Source organism: Anas acuta, chromosome 6 (assembly GCF_963932015.1).
Source record: "Anas acuta chromosome 6, bAnaAcu1.1, whole genome shotgun sequence".
Lineage (NCBI taxonomy): Eukaryota > Metazoa > Chordata > Aves > Anseriformes > Anatidae > Anas > Anas acuta.
The window spans coordinates 38,413,705-38,434,160 of record NC_088984.1 but is presented as its reverse complement, the minus strand read 5'-3'; the positions used below and the strand labels follow the sequence as shown (position 1 = coordinate 38,434,160).

Genomic DNA, 20,456 nt, shown 5'->3' with positions numbered 1-20,456 from the left:
AAACCCCAGTTTGTGCCCCCCACACACCAAGCTTCACCCTGCGGGTCCCTGGGAGGCTGCGTGGCTATGCCAGCACACACCAGTCCAACGCCATGGGAGATTTGTGTAAAACAAAAAATTAAAAAAGCTGTTTGCACTGACACCGGTGCACCAGCCTCTCCTGAGCACCCTGGGAAATCAAACCAATGGTAGGATGGCTGAGGGATGGCAGTGGGGACGGCTCTGCCAGCGTCCCCATCCCTGCCGGCAGCCGAGCAGACCGGCATGTCAGGTGCTCCTGCCCCTCTCATGTCTGCTGCTAGCAAACCCAGCCAGGGAATGTCATTAGAAGCAGCCACGCCATCTGCGTTCTCCTCCCCTCCCCTTTAAATAAGGAAACACCTTGTCAAACACATCCCTCTGAATATCCCTCCTGCGCTTCGTGGGATCGTGCACCATCTGGGCCCCGCGCAGCGCTGTGGTGCCTTGGACACACTGCAGATGCCCCCGACGCCTGTGGGGCACTGGGGCTGCTGCTGTGGGGTGGCTGGGCATCCCAGACAGGGCGGGCATGGATGGGGCCTCTGGTCCCACTGGGAACACCCGCGACAAGCAGCAGACCCAGTAGAAGGAAGGGCAAGGTGGCCAACGCCAACAGCGGCCACCTCGGTGCTGCAGAATGACAGGGCTAAGCAAGGGCTGTGAGACGTAGGAGGAAAAAAGCCCAGCAACTCTGTGTTGTAAAACCTAGAGAATTACCCAAGAAGGACCTCAAATACAGGCATTTATTAACATGCAAATGGACTGAGTCAGCAATTAGTCAACACTCCGCATATTTGAATAGAATGTAGTAATTAAGTTGCCATTTAATTATTCCCATTTTGATAAAGGTAAATATTTACCACAACCATGGTTTTTTCCATTGTCTCCTGCATGGAAATAAGGTATCTGCGCAGAGGGCCTGCCTCAAAGTCTCCCAAAAACTTGAACACTGCAGGTTGTCCCCTGTGCAGCCGGGCCCCTCCGAATCATCCCCCTGTGCTGGGGACGGGGTCTCTGTGAATGCTGGTGGCCACAACCTTCAGGGCCCAGGCCACACAAGGTGGCATCTGGCTGGGGTTTGAGGCTTGCCGTGGCTCTGCAGACCCGTTCCCCTAGGCACACACACGCACAAGTGTGCACACAAGCAGGTCCACGCATGTCCCCGTGCTTGGTGGCCATATAGATGAGTCTTTGTTCTTGGCGATTATTGTGCAGACAACACACTCACCCGGCTGTGCCGAGACACTGCGTACAAGTGATGTGCTGAAACGTGAGATATCGTTGAGCAGAGCCTTAGGAGACAGAGGAACATTATTTTAAATTATCTCGAACATAAAAACAAAGTGAGGATTTGGCAACCTTGCAGCAAAAACCTCAAAACCGGTTATTCCTTTTAAATAAAAACAAAAATGAGAAACAGTAACTATTAGAAATCCCACCTGGTGCTTTCACTGTGTTAATGATGCTTCTTAAATTGCATGTGGGTAAATGGTAATTTTGTCTCACACCATTAAAAACTAATGGAACCCTTGATGATAAGAAATGCCATAGCTAGCTTGTTGGAAAACGTTTAATTAATAAAGTAATAAAATTATTGTAAACTAGTGCAGTTTCACAGAGGATTCAATGAGATATAAAACAGATAAAACATCCTTGAGAGTTGGTACAAGAAATGAATGCTACTCTATAAAAAGAAGTGCTATAAAGTTAAGCTGGCCACTGTTATACAAAGTTAAGAGGAGATATTGAAATAATATGGATATTCTGTCCAGGAGAAGCACTGGGAAAGCCTCGTGAAGGGAGTAGTATATACTTTTTTACGGGACTAGAAGAAAAGAGTGGCAGGGACGGCAGGGATGGGCATTGCATCTCTTATTTCTCCCATATGTCGCGAGCGTGTCATGAGACGATGACGAAATAATAACAAGTTGGTGGCTGTTTGAAACTTTTTTTTTTTTTAGCAGCTGTTTTTAGAATATTCTAATTAACTATCCACCTCCCTTAATCACTTTAAGCTTGCTGAAATAACTGGGAGCTTGCTGCACCTTCTCGCCACACCAAGTTTCCACATGTGGGGACCATGACTATTTTTAGGAAGGGAGGGCAGAAGCAGCAGGGCCAAACTGGAAATACACAGTTGGGTTTATCATCGGCAGAAATGATGACAGGAACTACTGGCACCATCATGCAGTGATTTTAACTCGCAGCCATTGTCATACAAGCAGGAATAGAGGTGACATTGTCTTTCATCTGCACAATGACTGAATCATTTCGCCTGGGCTCAGTTTTGTAAAATTTAAATGAAGTAAGTGCGGTATTTGTCAGAAGAATGAAAGGGTGAACAGTGAGTAAAGGGAAAAATATTCGTCATCTTGCCAGGGAGAAGCAAGATGAAAAGCTGACTGTTAATAAAGCATGTGGATGACAAGGCTGTCTTGCCACTCAGTGCCGTCGCCCGAATCAGGTAAAAGCAGAGGGCTTTTCTCCAGAACACACTCCTGTCTGTCAACGTTAGTGTTGTTTGTTTTGTTTTGTTTTTTGGTTTCTGTTTTTTTCTTAAATGACATGTTCTCTTCTGGCAGATGGGAACAAGCCTTGAAGAATAATTTTTTTTGGAGGCAGACAAATTGGCTGCCTGGAAATGTATGTGTTTGGGAGCCCGGCGGCGATCTGCACGGGCTGGGAGTGCCCCAGCCCACCTCGTCCCGCTGCCCTCCAGCCTCCGGAGGCTCTGGATACTGCTGGTGTTGCTTTGCACCTGCTGTATAAAACTTCCCCACCAGGTGAGTTTTACCAAGATGAATGTGCTCACCTCTCCACTGCCAGCTGCTGAAATCCAACTTATCTGTAAGCAGCAATAAGGCCATGGGCCCTGGTTAATCAGAGCTGCAGCACTCGGTATGAGAGGAGGCCAAGAAAATCCGTTCCCCTCGTTAACAGCTGCAAGAACTGGTATGCAGGGTTAAGTGACCTGACATGGAGGATGTGGAGGATGTGTCCGGCCTCATTCCCAGAGCATCACCTCCAACCCCCAGGCCAACCACGTCAGCTGCCCCCAGACCAGGTGTGAGCAAAGTTTCTCCAGAAAAAAAAAAAAAAAAAAAAAGTATTCCTCAAAAAATCCTCCCCTAAATGAGGTACCAAAAATGGGTGTTGTGTTTTGTGAGCCAGCATCAGGAGAACAGGCAGCAGCTGGACAGGCTTTTGAAGATCACAGCGGTGCCTGAATGCTGGAGATTGATAGAGCCAAACTCCAGGCTCCCTGAAGCCCACAGCAGTGCATGTGGCATGGCAGAAGGCAGGCTCAGGCACAGGCAGCATCGCTGCCCGGCTCCACAAGGGCAGTGACACTTGCAGCAGCTCCTCGCCGTGCCGTCCCCTCCCCGCTGACAGCATGCGTTAGCACCTTCCCTTGCGCGGAGCTGGAGCACTGAGCCCAGCACACACAAACAAATCTGTCATCCTCCTTCCGTGGGTGCCTTCAGCTTCCTCGGAAACCCCTCATGAGGAAAGAGCCTCCCTTGGCCTGGGCAAGGGGGGTTAAAACTTTACGCACAAACAGGCACATGCCTCCACGGAAACATACATGTGCAATCAGACGCGTGAAGCTCCCTCTTTCTCCCTCTCTATAAAAATACACACACATATGTACATCCCCAGATATACAGGCATGAGTGCGTATGTGTGTGTGCAAAGAGAGGAGAAAAAAAAAACTCTCAGAAAATGAAAGACAAATGTTCGAAAATAATATTCCCAAGCCCTCAAATCCCTAATCATGAGTTTGATGCAATATTTGCCCTAATGGGAAATGATAACTGGCAATAGTCCAAAGCAAACCTCTAAGAAAGGAGCAATAAAAAAGGAAAATGCTAGCTTGGCAGTTAAAGAAAGAGGAGCCGAAGCGAGAACTGCTGTCGGAGATAATAAAGAATCAACCACAAACCCCTTTTCTATTAAGCACAAAAAAGGATATTAAAATAACGTGCCCCCTCCCTAAATGTCTAAGGGGTTGTGTCATGCTTTGCTCTGCAGCCTCCCTGGGACTGGCGGAGACGCGGGCCTGCATCCCGCGCCCCTCCTCAACCCCGCTCCTGCCGGCCACAAAGCTGCTCTTTCCATCGAGAGGGGGTGTGAACACAGCCAGGGGGGTGGCGAGGGACCTGAGCTGCTCCTCAGGCCAGCAGATGTGAGGTCCCCGCTGCCCTTGCGACACCCTTGCAATGTCCATGCAATGCCCTTGCAGTGCTCTTGCAGCACCCTTGGTGTAGCAGCGCCGGTGGCAGCCAGGTCCTGGGTACAAATGCAGGGGCAAAACAACATCTCCCACACATGGTGTCTCTGTGGGGAGCCACTGATAAACTTAGCTATGAAATTCGGTGTTATGAATTATATATAAAGGGTGTCATCCGTTTAACAGAACTCTTCCTATGCGTGTGCAAAGCACGCTAGCTCAGCAATAACAGCTGGGTCCTCTCTTGCTCCAAGGGAGCTGCCCATAGCTTACTCGTGAGGCTCTGATTTCATTTATGAGCTGACCTGTTTGGTTTTGCCACCTCCCACCCACCCGTTGCATACTAGGGCAACTGCATGGTGGCCTCCTGCCAGCACCCTCAAAGCACTTCCTCATGGATTTCATCAGTGCCAAAGGTGATGACAAGGAAAATTCTGCATCACCTGGTGAAACGCTGTCCTTTACATTTTTACCTGGTTTTCCTTTGTGGACTCCGTGGAGACCTTGAACACATGGCTGTGATGGACCAGGTCTCATGGGCTCCCATGCCCCTTCACTCCCCTCGTAACCCTACGCATCACAGAGCACTCTGTACAATGTGGTATTGTTATGTTATCTGTACAGTCCACAGACACAATGACATCTGTTTTTGAGTCCCAATGCTCGGTTTTCCGGTTATAGTCCCAAACATCAGTGCATTTACTTTCATATTTATTCTTGTGGGGCATTTTCTCACTTTAAAGACAGCATGTGATGAATTAGGAAGTGCCATGGATGTGGTACTTTTGCAGGGCAGCAGAGCTCCCTCACCTGCAGCAGGCTGGAGATGGCAGGATGGAGAAACCAGAGGTGGCTGGTTTCCAGCCACAGAGACATCCCACGGTGCTACCAAAAAGCAGTGGTACAGCCTGCTGAAGGAGGTTTGGCCAAGGCCAGGAGGAGCCACAGGAGTCACAGGGCTGGCTCCTGGTGCAGGCGCGTTTCCAGGCCATGGTTCTCAGCCATGGATGCACCAGGGGGCCACGGGCCAGCATGGTTTCCGTCTGGCCTCACAATGGGCAGGGCTTCAGTAACTGATTTTGTACATTTTGTGACCCCACAACCCATTTTATAGCATGCTCCAACATTAACACCTTTGAAATTTCCACCTCAGATAAACAGCAGGTTTTACTATGGCAATTCTGAATGTGCAAGAGACAGGGTGCTCAGTGCATCACAGACCTGACAGACTGAAGTTTCTCCTTTACATCAAATCAAAGAAATCCTAAATAATTTTATCTTTAAAAGCAATTATGACCTAGCTTTGGTTCATTAGCACACAAGGAGGCATTGATCACACAGAGTAATGAAACGTAACAATTCCTTTGGTACTTTCTTATTGTCAGGATCTCTAGTGTGCAGTTTGACAAGTGCTAGATGGTAGTAGCTCCAACAGGAGCTGCTACCAAAAATTTTTGTTGTTGCTCACATGCACTGGGACTGCCCTGAGCCCAACAAGCCAAGAAGACAGCAATGCTGTAAGGAGTCACTAAGAATTTATTGTAAATGTTACATGAAGTACACCTGCTAGTAACAGCTTAATTAAAATCACGATGTGTATATTGCATTGGTCATATCCAATAGGAGTCTAAAGCTTTGGAAAAAAAATAAAAGCCCACCTGTACAAGGCATTTTTTTAAACCTAAACCTGTTATTCTCCTAGACTTTTTAAATTCTGTGAGTAGGAAATGCCATTGCCAACTGAGTAAACTACTAATGTAGCCTAACTTTCATAGAAAAAAAATCAAACTCCTTCGTGAACTATGTCAGTGCAGAAAAGCAGAGCTAAATGTCAGCTGCTTTTATCTGAGTTCCTAAATTTGAAAATAACCCAAATTATGCCAATTATTACATAGTTTAAAAACTAAACATTTGTATGCCAGTACCAGTCCAGGCTAATTTCTAAGCTGAGCTTAAAAAATAAAATCAATGAAGGTGTGGGCAGAGAGGTTTAGAAAAAAAAAAAAAAAAAAAAAACCTCCTGGAAACTGTGAGTCAAGCTCTTTAGAACAAGTTGTATCTGCCTGAGGTACGAGCAAGCTAGCTCTCAGATCAGGCACCTAAAGCTGTGGTGTCATAAAGTGGAAAAATACCACCGAGAGTCATTTTTAGCAAAGAACACCAGCGGCGCCTCTTGCATCCACATCCAGTGAAACTCCATCCCGGTTAGATACATTGCCAAATTATAAATTCTTATTTGATTTATCAATCACAATTTTATATTGGTAATTCATATGTTCATTAGACAAATCTGTCCCTCTAAGGTAATCACTTAAGGTACTGTTGGCATGCACAATGCAACATGCACAAATGGATAATTCTTAATGACCTTCCAAGCTGACATATTTTTGGCATCAGTTTTCTGTATCCTAATTTCAAGCTGCCTCTCTGGTGTTGTGTAGGGCTTACTTCACTCAGTAAGGAGGTCGCTGCCGAGAGTGTTCCCATCAGATAACAGCAGAACAGGGAACAATTAGAATTACCTCCTCAGATAAAACTTCTTTGGATGCATTTCACTCTTTCAGCAGTCTTGTAGAGAGGATAAAATGTTCGCATCGGACAGCTTGACCAGTTTCCTGACTTCTTCTTCAGTATTGCCACAGGAATTACTACTGTGGTGGGCGTAGTGTGATCAGGCTCCTGCTCTGCTGGCTGATAGGCATGCTGCCTGCCCATGCGGCCAGGCCAACCTCACAGATCTGATATCCTGGGTTACTGTAAGGAGGGGGAGTAACAGGCCAACACACAACATGGCACAGCTGTCTCTCAAATGCCAGATATGACACAAACACCAAAGGAAGGAGCTGAAACCCTTTGACCGTGTAGGAGGCTCCATCAGTGTTTGTAGGCATCAGGTTCATCACAGCAAGATGGGCTCTGCCACCACTGTGACTGCTCCCCCAGCTCTGCAAGGTGGCAGAAAAGAGGTCAGAGCCCTAGCACGAGTGCTATAGGGCTGCCAGCCTTCTCGCAGAGCTTCCCCGAGCAGATCGGGGCAGGGAAGAGTGGTCGCTGGCATTGCCCACTGGCTGGCCAGGCTGCAGGGCTGGCAGGAGGTGATGTGTGGGGCAGACGAAGTGCCCCCATCCACTGAGCTTTGGCAGGTGGTTTCTGTAGGTTTGGAGGCTGCCTGTGAAGAAAGCGAGATGGGACCGGGGAGAGAGGTGCCAGAAAAGCACGTCCCACACATGCCCCAGCCCACAGGCAGCCCCACTGCTGGCTGCCTGGGACACTCCAGGAGAAGAGTTTGCATCCCTTCCTCAAAAGCACAGCTCCGGCTGAAAAAAAACGAATGTATGGACAAAATGTAAATGCATTGTGACAAGCTGTACGAGGAATCAAAACAAGGAACAAGGAGCGTATGTTTCTTTTAGAGAAATGTCCTTTATCTCGCAGGCAGAATGAAGTGTGTGGCATTCAAATGTTAAGATTTTTACACACTTTCATGAAATACTAAAGAGAAACCAAAAAAAAAAAAAAAAAGAAAAGAAAAAAAAAAGAAAAGAAAAAAAAAAAGAAAATAACCCAAGTCCATGTCACTTCTCAGCTAGTTTGGTTATTGCTGCTCCTGAGTACTGTAACATATGCACTTTCCCTTTTGAAAATGTATCAAAGTTGTTATTTTGGGGGTGGGATAAACTCTTACCCATGCATATCTTATGTTTCGAAGCCAAGAATGCTTGAGAACCAGCTCTGGATCCGCACATCAGATGCATAAGTGATTAGTGACAAGTGACACAGAAACAGAGAATGTGCCGTGTTACAATGAATAATAAACACGCGCAATTTATGCAGGCAGAGTGAGTGGGGAGATGGCATCCTGCGCCTTTTTCATATAAATAATGTGAATCTCAGTGAGCTGAGGCTGGGCACTGCCATCAGAGGAGGGGGGCTGGGACAGGCGTGGAGGGGTCGTGGGCAGGCAGGAGGCCCAAGGGTCTTCCTACAATTTTGTTACGGAGCAGGCTGGCAGTGCCCAATTTTGTCCAAGTGAGAGCAGAAACAGGCAAAAAATGTACACAGGTTTTACAGGTCAAACATTTTCACTCTCTGAAAAGAACTGCTAGATAAATGACAAAAGTTCCTCAAAAAATAGCAGTATCATTTTATGGATTTCCAGACAGCATCCCTGAAGTGTCCACCGTAAAGACACTGCCTTGCAAAGTGGTTGGTGATGCCTATCTGAAAAAGCCATTACTAATTAATTTTTGATTGTGCAAGCTCTGTTTCCAGATTAAGTTTCACAAGCATGTACGTGAGCAGATACCCTTGGCATGCCACCACCTCAGCGAGGGGCAGTGCATCCATCACATCTGCATGGGATGGGGGCACAGGGCCAGGCTCCTACAGTCCCCTGCTCCCCGCCTGGCCACATACTGTCCTCTGCCCCTTGCTGCCCTTCCAGGAAAGAGCCCTGCCACCGTGAAAAAATTAAAGCAACAAAAAAAACTTTTTTTAAATTAAAAAAAATCCCCGAAGCACCTGCTTCTTAACTCCGCACTTTTTTTTTTTTCCTGGCTGTCCTGGCCTGCCAACTCCGAGCGAGCATTTCTCTCTCATTTTTACACTCTCTCTACACTTCCAGAAATGTATGCACTTGGATAAAAGTAGAGCTGAGAGGGGAAAATGCATATTCTGTTATAAAAAAAAAAAAAAAAAAAGTTGAAAAAAGTGTCTAAAAGATGGATGCGTAAAGAAATCATACCCGCACTTCAACTCCAGGTCTGAGTTATATAAACTGATCTGTGGTAATTACCAAGCTCCTCCAGATTAATAAACAATTACCATAGTAACTACACCGTCGTATGAAACCTATGCTCATGAATTTTTAAAGCATAAATGGAAATACATGCCAGCCGAGAAAGTCTCCCATTTATTTTGCTCCTGGAAGACAAGGGAGCTGGGTCCATTAAGGGAGCCCGGCGAGCCGCCCTGGCCCCATGTATTATGTACTGGTAGGGAGAGGCCAGTACAGGGGCAGGCAGCACCTACCACTCACTCCCCCAGCACTGGGGCTCAAGGCGAGACAACGCAATGAGCTTCTGTGCTGAAACTTAAGGGCTTGGCTCACCAGTGAACTGTCCTCGGTCACCCGATGGGCTCTTCTTGGTTTTTGTAGTGGTGAGATGTGGGGGAAGTCTTCAGGCTGGTGTTGTGCGACCGTGCATGGGGAAGGCATTTCCATTCAGTCCCATACTGGGTGAGCAAACTGCCACAAGAGCGTGCCCACGTCCAAGTACTAAAATAACAACACGGCTTTCTCCTCTGCCAGTATCAGCTCACATCTTAATTCTGTTGGTGAGCATTCGCTTCGAGGGCTGCACCCTTATCACAAAGCTTTGCCTTGGCTGAGCCCAGCGTTAGGGCAGCTCGCAACTCGTTTGTAACAGTTAACAGGAAAGGTATCAAAACTCCAAATAACAATATTATATGTCAACCTGTTGATAATTCTGACAGGAAAGCTGCAAAGCACCACTAAGTTAAAAAATAATGATGTGCAGCATTTGCAGTTATATTCTAAAATGAGAGGTGAGCCCTCCGTAAGTTTGCGCCACTTACTTCTGATAATTGTGATGAGCTGGAATAATACCGCGCTTTTGCAAGAAAGTATTTCTTAAAACACTTTCAGAGTAAGGAAAGCCATTAAATCCTTGTGAATTGAAGGTAGAAAAATAAATTGTATGTATTTTAGACTTTGAATGATCTTCCTATAGCAATTTTAGAGGGGAAAAAAAAATAGGAAGAATTCTGCAATTTTAATCTCCTCAGTAGCTTCCCATTACTAAACAAGCAGAATGCCACGGTACAAATGTGGATGTTACATGTCATCTTGATCTGCTGCTTTTTTCTTTCATTAAAGCTTTAATGCAGCAATTATGGCTACGTTGCCCTATAAAAAAAGGAAAAGGCAGTTTACTTTAAAAAGTGAAATTGCATAGCCTACTATTTAATTATACACAAATGTAAATGGCCTATTTTTCCATAACTGGTTATTACAGCACTGTTTTACTTTCTGAGTTTTCACAATCTCTAAAACCTACAACGCTTCCTGCTATATAATTGTTTTGCTACATTATTGTTTTCATCTTATTTTTTCTTTTAATGCGAGTGCAGCGGGATAAATCTTGGTTTTAAGCCAGCCAGTACTTCATCTACTTAAGCTTTTATAGATGAAGATTGCTGTAATTATCAGAATACCCGCTTATTTCTGAAGTATTATCTTGGCAACCTGCTGGCATTTACAACCAATTAACAAGCTTTGCCCATTAGTTGCATAAGGGGTATCACAGAGTAAAGCCATTGTGTGCTAATTTTCTATTTTAGATAATCAGTTTGGCCATCCAAAATGGAAAGGGGAAGAAAAGAAAGGTTTGACACGCAGTGGCAGACATGTAAAAATGACTACATGCCTCCCCGAGACAAAGGTATCCAGCGACTGCATGATTGCTTCACTGTCGTCACCACTGGGTTTTAAGTATTTATTCCCTTTGTCTCTTTTGGAAGATAAAATATAAAGTACAGCTTCGGCAAAGTAATCATGTCCTCTTTTTATTTTTTAAACAGACTGGCTTCTCCCTCTGTCCTCTCGGGCTTGTAATTTCACCAAATTGTGCAAGTGTTAAACACGATGTCCAAAAAAAAAAAAAAGACAGAGAAGGAGAGGAGGAAAAGGAGCCAGAGAGAAAGAAACCTGGCCCCGGGAGCAGAGACCTGCTGCTCGCTCACCTTGCCCGCTCCGTGCCTGCTTTAAGCCCTGCGTGTTTTTAACCAGGCTGCCAGAAGCAAGCAGGATCTGGCCCCACCAGCCCTGTGCCACAGGGGCTTTGTCCCTGCCTAGCAGGGATCGGGGCAGGGGCCCCCAGCCGCTGGGGGAGGCGTTTTGGGACCCCCGGCAGGAGGCTGGTGGGGCAATCTTGCTTGGCACTGCTTGTCTATGGGGGGCAAAACTGTCTGAGTTTTTTTTTTTTTTTTTTTAACTTTGTTGGTTTTTGTTGTTGGTTTTTTTTTTTTTGGTTTGGTTTGTTTTTTTTTGCTTCTTTGTTTGCTTGTTTGTTTGTTGTTTCTGCATTACATTTATTCATTGCCTCTTCTGGGGAAGTGTCTGGGGTGTTCTGGGCAAGCAGAGGGGAGCTTCAGAAATGGCAAAAAAAAATAATATGTAAATTTGACCTTTTCCTTGTGCATAGGAAATTACATCTATCTTGTCTCAGTGAAAGTGCTACATTTCAGACTCACCTTTTTTGTGGTGCAGTTTTGCAGGGGAAGGCAGGCACCTCACACAGGGCAGCTCTGACATCCCCACAGCGCAGTGGGAGCAGCAGCGACCCGTACTGGTCAGGCCCTGACCAGGTACCGGCCACCCAAATTCAGCCCTGGGTTAAGGTGCTGGCTCCTTTCCCACTGCCTGGTGCCAAGGGGAATGCATCCCCAGCTGGGTGCAGGGAGCAGGAGGATGCCCCTCTCCCTGCCATAGCACCACGTCCCTAGGGCATCCCCTTTGGGCAGATCCTGCCTGCAGCCCAGGCATCCTACTCCAAGCCAGCAAGGTAAATAATGACAAGGCAATGACTGTGCTGGAGGCAGCAGGGCTCGCCTGTTTAATTGTATATAAAATGAGATGTTAGACCCAGTCTGTGCTTTGTAATAAGGGTAGAAACTAATCAGTTTAAAGATGAGCACGGTCCTTAAAGCGTGGTTAGATCCCATTTATTCCATTGAACAGAACGGGTGGATGGCTCCCGTTGTAAAATGGTTTTATAAAATGTAGCGAACTGTACAATAACGTGTTTTTATTTGCCTCCTGTGGTTTAGATTCATATTTTGCTTTAGCATAAGTTAAACAAAATTAAGACTATGATTATGCTAAGAGGGTGCAGCCAGTCAAGTAAAGACAGAAAATGTTGAACTCCTCTAAGTCATAAAGAATTATCAACTGTGCAATTAGTAAAGACTGAACATATACACTGATGTCTATTAAGTCATAAATGAATGAGAAAAATGTTGTGCTTGGCAATTGGATGTGTATATTTGCCTTAATTATGTTAAATTAATTGTTATTGGCTACAATCATTAGAAAACTTCAGATTTAAGTAAGGTACGGCAATAAACCCCCTCCTAGAAAATGGATCCAGTTAGAGAGCCAAGCCGCTTGGGCGTCTGGGCTGCTCAGAGGGAGGAAGTGAGGACAGACAAGCTGTGAACTGGGGACAGCCCCAAGCTGCTGGCAGCCCTCCTACCATGGTACTACCCTGGAGTCCCTCCAGCCCCCAAGGCAGCTCCCAAGGTTGTGGCTGTCCCCTGGTGGAGCACCCCTGGATGTTCCCGTAGCAGCAGTGGCTGGGCTCCTTCCTGCAGCAGGCTGTTGACATTGCTCCTCTGCATGGTGGTAAGAAGATTATTGTTGAAATGTAAAATAAAAGTGGATTTCTCCCTGTACTTCACTCCTGAAGGACCCTTGAGAGATGAAGCTTATCCCCAGCTAAAGGAAAACATTTTTGTGAAGGGCCCTTGTATGATACAAGTGCTGCAGGGGTTTAGCTGTTAGCCTGGAGCTCTGCGTGCCTGATCCCCTCCCCCAAGGTGCACCCGTGTCCCACAGCACAGTCTCTGGCCACCTCCATCCATGGGACATCCTTCTAGTGGCACTACAATGGGGATTGCAGGAGACAACAGGCACTGTCCAAAAATGAGAGTTTGGGGAAAGGCACTGCACTTTTGTTGGGATGTTTTCTTGATGAGACGTTTCAATTTCCTGTCACAAAACATGATTTTGAGATTACTTGAAGTTGCATTCAGTTTTCCTTCCAAATAGAGATAGTTAAGGCCATAGGACAGGTGTCAGAAGGTATGACTGCTTCCCTAGGTTTTCATTTCACTAACCAGAAAATAAGGAAACGTATTTTAGTTGAGTTTCTTTCTGAGGCTCAATCAGGCCACCAGCCTGAATGAGCAGCCCTTTGCCCAGCACTAACCAAGACATTCCCAGTCTCCTCCAGTATGTCCCAATAGCCCCATCAAGAAGACAAGAGTGACAACTGGAAAATGGGAGCAAAGAAACTCATCCCACGGCAGTGAAAGAGCACAAGTCCCCCATTATATGTTCTGCCTCTTGCAAGGGAGGAAACATGTTCCTCCAGGACTCTAATCCCCATTGCTAATATTATTATTAAATATTTATGCACCACCATAATGTTGCATGACACTTCACGAAGATAAAAGGCGCGATCTCTGTGCTAAAGATCTGAGACTACATAAGGCAAACAAACGAAGAAAGCAAAGTTTGCAGAAAGAAGACATGAAGATTAAGAAACCAGTCTAATGCTGGTGACCCAGAAGCATTTTTAAATTGCAAGAGAGCATGGGACCAGGGCTGAGGAAAGCGAGCACCATCGGGGCTCATTTTGCTTTTCAAGAAAAAGGATATTTCTTCCTTTCTTTTTTTTTTTTTTTTTTAATTTTTAAAAGTAGTCCCAGTCTAATCAGTAATGATGGGAGATTATCCCAGGTTTTACAGAAGAAATCAATTTATGGATGGAACTGAAAGATCACGCAGAGAGATTCAGCAGTACTCACAGTATCACCTGAGACAGCAATGGACAGAATATACGGGGCAGATGAAATGTAGGATGAGGCATACAACAATATATATATATATATATAAATCTGCAGACATATACGCATGCATGCACATACATATATATATATAAGCATACATACACTGCTAGCAATTCAGTTAGATTAATTTGCTTTGGATATTCCATTATTTTACTGTAGTCCTTGTATAGTACTTAAAGAATCAGGTTAAGCATTCTGCATTAGATGTACAAACAATGCTGCTTTACCTCCACATGGGTGTTGTGAGACTTTAATTAATGTTTGTAAAGTGCTTTCAGATCCCCAGAAGAAAGGCACTATAGAAGTGTGAAGTCTGATTATTTCACGGCATACAAAAGTAGAGGTGAAAAGAAATATTCTCCTCCTTACACATAAAACTACTGATCTCAAGTCCTGCATTTAAAAAAACAAGATGTTAAGAAAGAAAAGAATTCTGACCATGAACCTACTTCAGGCTTCCCCTTTGCCTTTTTCATCTGATTTCTGGTTGAGTGAAATAATAAACTATTGTATTGCTGTAAACTCTTTGTAAGTAGATTTGACTAAGACAACAGAGTTCAGTGCCAGCAGCTACTCTGATCATTCTTTTAAATGGAAATTTACCGTCTGCTGCATCACATGGAAAAAATATAGAACTATTTTTCACAGCTTGTTCACTGAACAGATTATTGGAGGGAAGAAAAAATAAAAAGGCTTCATTTTCTACAGATCCCAAATCTCCGTGTAGAAAGTCTTGGCAATTTCCTTTTGAGAGGAGACAGATTTCACTTTCACATTGATTTAACAATGATAAGAGCTTCCAAAATGAGGGCCTGATTCTGAAAATTTAAATGGTTAGCCATGCTTGATTCAATAGCTTATCTATGGGAGCAAAATAACTCACATGCATAAGTCTTTGTAGGATCTGGTCCTAATATAGAACCAGTTCTTGATGTCATAAAATCTTTTTTAACAGCATCTTGTGTTACATTTAATTTATTTCACATGGCCTCATAAAATAAGATAAAAGCTTGTAAGTCTATAAGTCATATAAAGAAGATGGGGAAAGAAAAAAAAAAAAAAAAAAAAAAAAAAAAGCCCTACCATGTATTCATGTTTATTAAGTATTATCTTTGTGCAACTTAAAGAGATTTAACTCCAGAATTTCCAAATATTTTTTCCCCTAATCCTAACAGCAGTCAGCAAGGGCTTCCAGTGCTTGATATAAACACATTACAGCTCACAGGCTCTTCTGGGGGAAGAAAGGCTTTCCTGAGGCTCTTTCCCAAACAGGCCCTCCCGCTGCCCTTGCCGCAGCAGGGGAGGCAAGTGACAGGGGCAGCAATGCCTGGGCATGGAGGGAGATCTGTTCCAAGCACAAACCAGCATCACTGATCACAGAACCATGGAATGGTTCGGGTTGGAAGGGACCTGAAAGATCACCCAGTCCCAACCTGTGGGGTGGTCAGGCAGCAAGTAAGCACCCGGCCGACTCTCACTCTGCACTAAGCTGCGCCTTGTTCTGGCTCCTGTCTTAATACAGAAGATACAGTATTTCAGAAGGGCTGCTTTTTATTTTTTTTAATTTTTTTTTTTTTTAGTATAGAAAACATGAGCTCGTGTGTGCCTAGGGAATACTGAATGAGTGAAAAACATATAGACTGCAAGAAGAACCTTGTGTCTAACCTCTGAATTTAGCCCCTGGCAATGGCACCAGGAAGCAGAAAATGCGCAGATAAATTGAAGGCAAAGGCAGTCATGTCAGAGAGGAAAGCTGGGTGCAGTGTGGCTAACTGCAGGACAATGCTTGACAAAAACACATCAAAACTACTGGTGGTTACATTAGGGAGCCCTGGGGAAAACCATCATGAAGCAATGCCCATCATCTCTGAAAAGAAAGAGTGAAAAGTGGGCTGCTACGGCCAAACCAGTATGATTTCAGCAACTTTCACGATTTGACCTAAAAATGTAAAATGCCAAAACAGGGCAGCTTCTTATTCCCTATATGGGTCCTTTACTCGTGCAAGTCTATAAAGAAAATTATTACAAAAGTGCCTTCAGCATCTCAGAGCATGTCAGTGACTTCAGAAGTCTACTGATATGAGACCTTGCTTGCCAACAAGAAAAAGACTTGTAAAAATAAAAAACAGTACACTGGTTGTGATGCCATGTGTAAGGAGCAATATTAACAAGCTAAGGGAAAGCTACATTAGGAAAAAAAAAAAAAAAAGCAATTGCATTTTTGCATTTTTTTCCTTTTTTTTTTTTTCCCTTTTTTTGTTTGTTTGTTTATCAGTGATAGCCATTGCTGTAAAAAAACAATGAGGTCTTACCTGATGCTGCCACCAATACAATGGTTTTCCTGCCAGCAGGGCATTGATTTAGGAGGCAGCAGGAAGCAGCAGAACCACTGCCTCTCCTCCGGGAAGCAAGAGGCAACCCCAAGGCAATGTGGTGGGCAAACGCTGCACCTCCAGCCTAAGGCCTGGAAAAGAAAAGTTGCTTCCGATGAAGTAAAAGAATTCCTGAGGACAACTTTCAGTAAAGACAAACTCCAACCACAATCTGACACAAAAGTCAATAAATAGCTTTGGGATTATCACACATACCTCTTTGGTAGGCAGTGGTCGAACCCAGGCAGAGATGCTTTTAGAACATGGCTTTTCTCACCAGCCCTTGATATTTTTCTTGCAATCAAGGCAACATCCACACTGAAAAACCTACGCCACAGCTGTCAGGGCTTCTCTCCAGCAGATAATTAAATTCCACTCAATTGCCATTGTGACAAGTGAGCTCAAGTTTGGTGGTGCCATCCCTGCCAGCCGAACACAAACGAGAGCCATCAGCTGCACACTCAATCGCTTTGCTGGAAGAAGAGGTGCCACATTACTTAGCGGCATCCTCCCAGGGTAGGTGTTCAGCCTCCAGGAGGTACCTGACAATAAGACGAGTACATCTCAAGGGATGATTGTGTTTGGATCAGTGTGCTTATGTGGGAAGGCCTGGCAAAAGTGGAGTGAGTCAACAAGTTTAAAGGACTTTCAAGATCTCTTGCAAACCAGAGAACGGCAGTTTAGCTTGGGCTGTTGCGTGGTAGGGTTTGCTAAATGCAAAAGCCAAAGTTGTCAGAGTTCTCTACTTTGGTTTGCACTCTAAAGTTGCTCTTTTAGATGTAGAGTTTATTTTTTCCTCTCCACCTGATTACAACAAGCACATCACATATTTTTGCAAACATGTCTTTTTTTCCTTAAAATTGAACTTCTAAACTGAGTTTATCCATCAAAAAATCAGCCTGCACATTAGCTGGGACCTATCCAGCTCCCTAATAACTGCTTCATAGGTAAATCTGCCATGTATTTCTAGGCTAGTTATTGAACTATCCAATTTTAAGCACAGCTGGAAGAAAACTGTAATTTGTTCTCATAGAGGAGGAATACAGCTTTGCTGCTGGCATCCCAGAGAGACTCCTCCAGCTGATGAAGGGTGACCAGGTCTCACATCAAAAAACCATGTGGTCTTTACCTGTCCCTTCACTTTGCGTGTTGCTGGAAGGATTACAGCTCATTTTCCACCACCATAGCTCCGAGCAGGCCGTGGTGGAGCTGGCTGTTGTGGAGGCATGTGTCTGCCCCGACCCTTTCTGCTAGCCAAAGGCCCCATGGCCTCCGAAGTTCTCACCTGGTGCACAGGAAGAGGTCCACATGGAGTCTCCTGGAAGGCTCTCTGAGACTGAATCACATAGGATGCCCATCAGGTGCAGGAGTCAGGTAGAGATATTTTCCACTTGTATGGTGACAGGCATGTTGCATCCAATGTGACACACATAGCTTGGACCTTGGTTGCGCCTGTGTTAGGGCCAGCCAGCACATACACTTTTGAGGATGCATCCTGGCTACACTGGCATGGAATAAGGCTTTGGAGCAGCTGGGCAGCATCTAATCCAGCAGCTCCAGTCTGTGGGACGCCAGCACCAGCAGCACTGGGTGGCAGCTGGGAGGAGAGGTCTGGGGCTTGACAGCACCTAAATGCTGGGTGTAGAGACTGCCAGCTGTGCCTAAATAGGTTGGCCCCTTTCTCAATCTCATCCTAGGCTCCTAAAGGCTGCGTTTATTCATCACCCTGTGTGCTTTTCTTGCAGCATTGGCTTCCCTGCTTGTCAACACGCCGATTTCTGAATTCTCAGTGCAAAGGAAGCCTTTCATGGTTTGGCATCCTCTTATATGTTTATGCTTCTCGAGATATATTCTCTAGCCAAGTCTTTAAGTTCTTACATTAGTCCCCAAGCCCAGACATCAATCTGTTGCTGATCAGGTCTTTTCACATCATGCTGCTTTTATCTGGAATGCTGTTTTTGATACTTCCAGGGAAGCTCTGGCTGATGTTTTCAAGAATGTGGTTAATATTTTTTTCCTTTTTGTTTAAAACGACACTTGAGTACAGCTATTTCTTTTAACCTTTTGCTTTTACTGTAAGACTTTAAAAAGTAATTTGCCTTCTAAATGCTATTATACCGGGGAGGTCCTGATTTGCATCTTTGTCCTTGGGAAGTGTAGAAGCAGCACAGGGGTCCACAAACAGACAGATATTGATTTTTTTCCCCCTTTTATAGTCTACAATAAAAAGTTTCTTTAAAGGGGAAGAAAAGAGAGGCACATGCTTAATATTGCAGAAAAGCCTTCTTGTGCTTGATACACTGGAGAAACAGTTCAAGAACACTTCATCCTCCTGCAACTATTTCCCGCACTTCTGCCAAGGTTAGGGAAACCTTGGGTTAGCTGCCGTCTGAATACCGCAAGCTGGTATCAGTCTGAACAAGTTCAGCTGACTGCTTAGAAGATTTTCTTTATTCTTTCTCCTGTTGTCTCTTCACTTTGACAAATAGAAATCGCCTTCGTCTTTTCAGGCCTCGGCCTGAAAGCACCCAACAAAGAGCGGCTGGCTGGGGGGTCAAGGTCCTTCCATTGAGTCCCCCAGTTCTCCATCAGATTGTGCTGGTGATCAGCCAGCTGTCAGGAAAACAAGGCTCTCTAGATCAGCATGGCATGGGACCAGGTGGGTCATAAAACAAGATAGCATTAATAAATGACTGAAAAATTAAAACAAAATAAAAAAAAAAAGAAAAAAAAAAAAAAAAGAAAGAAAAGTGCAATCCCTTCCCTCATAAATAGATGCCTGCTTTTCACACCAGTGAAGAAAGAAACACAGTAGTGGAAAGCAAAAGTGTCAGGCAAGTATGGTGAACTTACCCTATTTGTTCATTTGGCCTTAAATGAAAGCCTGGCCAGCATGACTGCAAGAGGAGGAGGATGTCCTGCCCCCCTTGTTCGCTTTGAATTGCCCTTATACTACAAGCCAGCCCATTCATTTTCCCTGGGTGTGCTTTCACCGTAAGGTACAGGTCAACGTTTGGACTGAAAATAGCATTTTTTCTCTCATGTATTTATTGGGTGAATAGCCAGAGCCAAAAATAGAAGTGTTAATTTACATTTAAACTTTTTAAATTCAGTAACTTAAAAAGCAGAAAACTAAAAAATAAGCATGGAGTGCCTGGTGCAGAAATGGTTTGGATTAGATCATTACATTATGGACTGTAAGCTGGAATCAGCTTTGACAGAGTTATAACTGCTTCTATCACCATGGAGCTGCCCCAGCATTTGTGCAGAGACAACAGTGTTCCTGGGCTTGTTCTGTGTATTTTGTAGTGAGAGCCACCTGGGTAAACCTGACCTGTTGGTTCATGGAAATAAGACAAAATACATCAAATTTCTCCTCTAATGGCTGTCGTCTTTGTGATAAGAATCACTCTAATCACCTCTTTCTCTAACAGGACCATGGGCTGGGCCTAATTGTAAGAGCTACTGTCATTTACTGATGGGAATTGCAGAACGTGGGGATGGGGAAAGGCATGAAGGCTTCAGCTGATAAAGAGTAAGACCTTTTTCTGTGATCTCGTACTGAAACTGCTCGAGATGAATTACCATGGCTACCCACCTAGGCAGGCAACTCTTTTCCAGGTATTTTATGGCAGCAGAAGGGACCCAGGGAAGGCTTTCTTCAGGTGGGGACGTATCACTCCCATGAGGAGATGCTAGTGGCTGTTCCCCACAGCCAGCCCTCCTCCTGCCAAACTGCCCACACCTTCTGTGCCAGCACCAGCCCCTCTGAAATCCTATGTGGGCCTGGGGCTGCCCGTGAATGGCACCGGCCACATCTGCTTTCCCTCTGCTCTGTGATAGCTGCTCTGCACTGCACAGGTCAAACCTGATGATGATGAGCAATGGGAGGCAAGGTGTCATTAGCTCAGCTCCAAGTTAAAGTCCAGTGATGGCAGCATGTGCAGGACCACAATTCCCCTCATAAATAAGGTAGGATGCATCTGGAGAGAGAGGCTTGCAAGTCATGAGTTTCAAACCTATTTTCTTTTCTTTCTTTTTTCTTTTCTTTCTTTTCTTTTCTTCTTTTCTTTTCTTTTCTTTTCTTTTCTTTTCTTTTCTTTTCTTTTCTTTTCTTTTCTTTTCTTTTCTTTTCTTTTCTTTTCTTTTCTTTTCTTTTCTTTTCTTTTCTTTTCTTT

The 20,456-nt window shown here is 44.7% G+C and overlaps 1 long non-coding RNA gene across 1 annotated transcript; it reads right to left on the bottom strand.

Annotated features, from left to right (window-relative positions):
* Positions 1–2,755: 2,755 nt before the first annotated feature.
* On the bottom strand, positions 2,756–20,454 carry LOC137858619 (uncharacterized). The gene is made up of 3 exons (XR_011097888.1): positions 17,564–20,454; positions 16,219–16,370; positions 2,756–7,569 (listed from the first exon to the last, which is right to left on the bottom strand). It is a non-coding gene; the product is annotated as an uncharacterized lncRNA (long non-coding RNA).
* Positions 20,455–20,456: the final 2 nt, after the last annotated feature.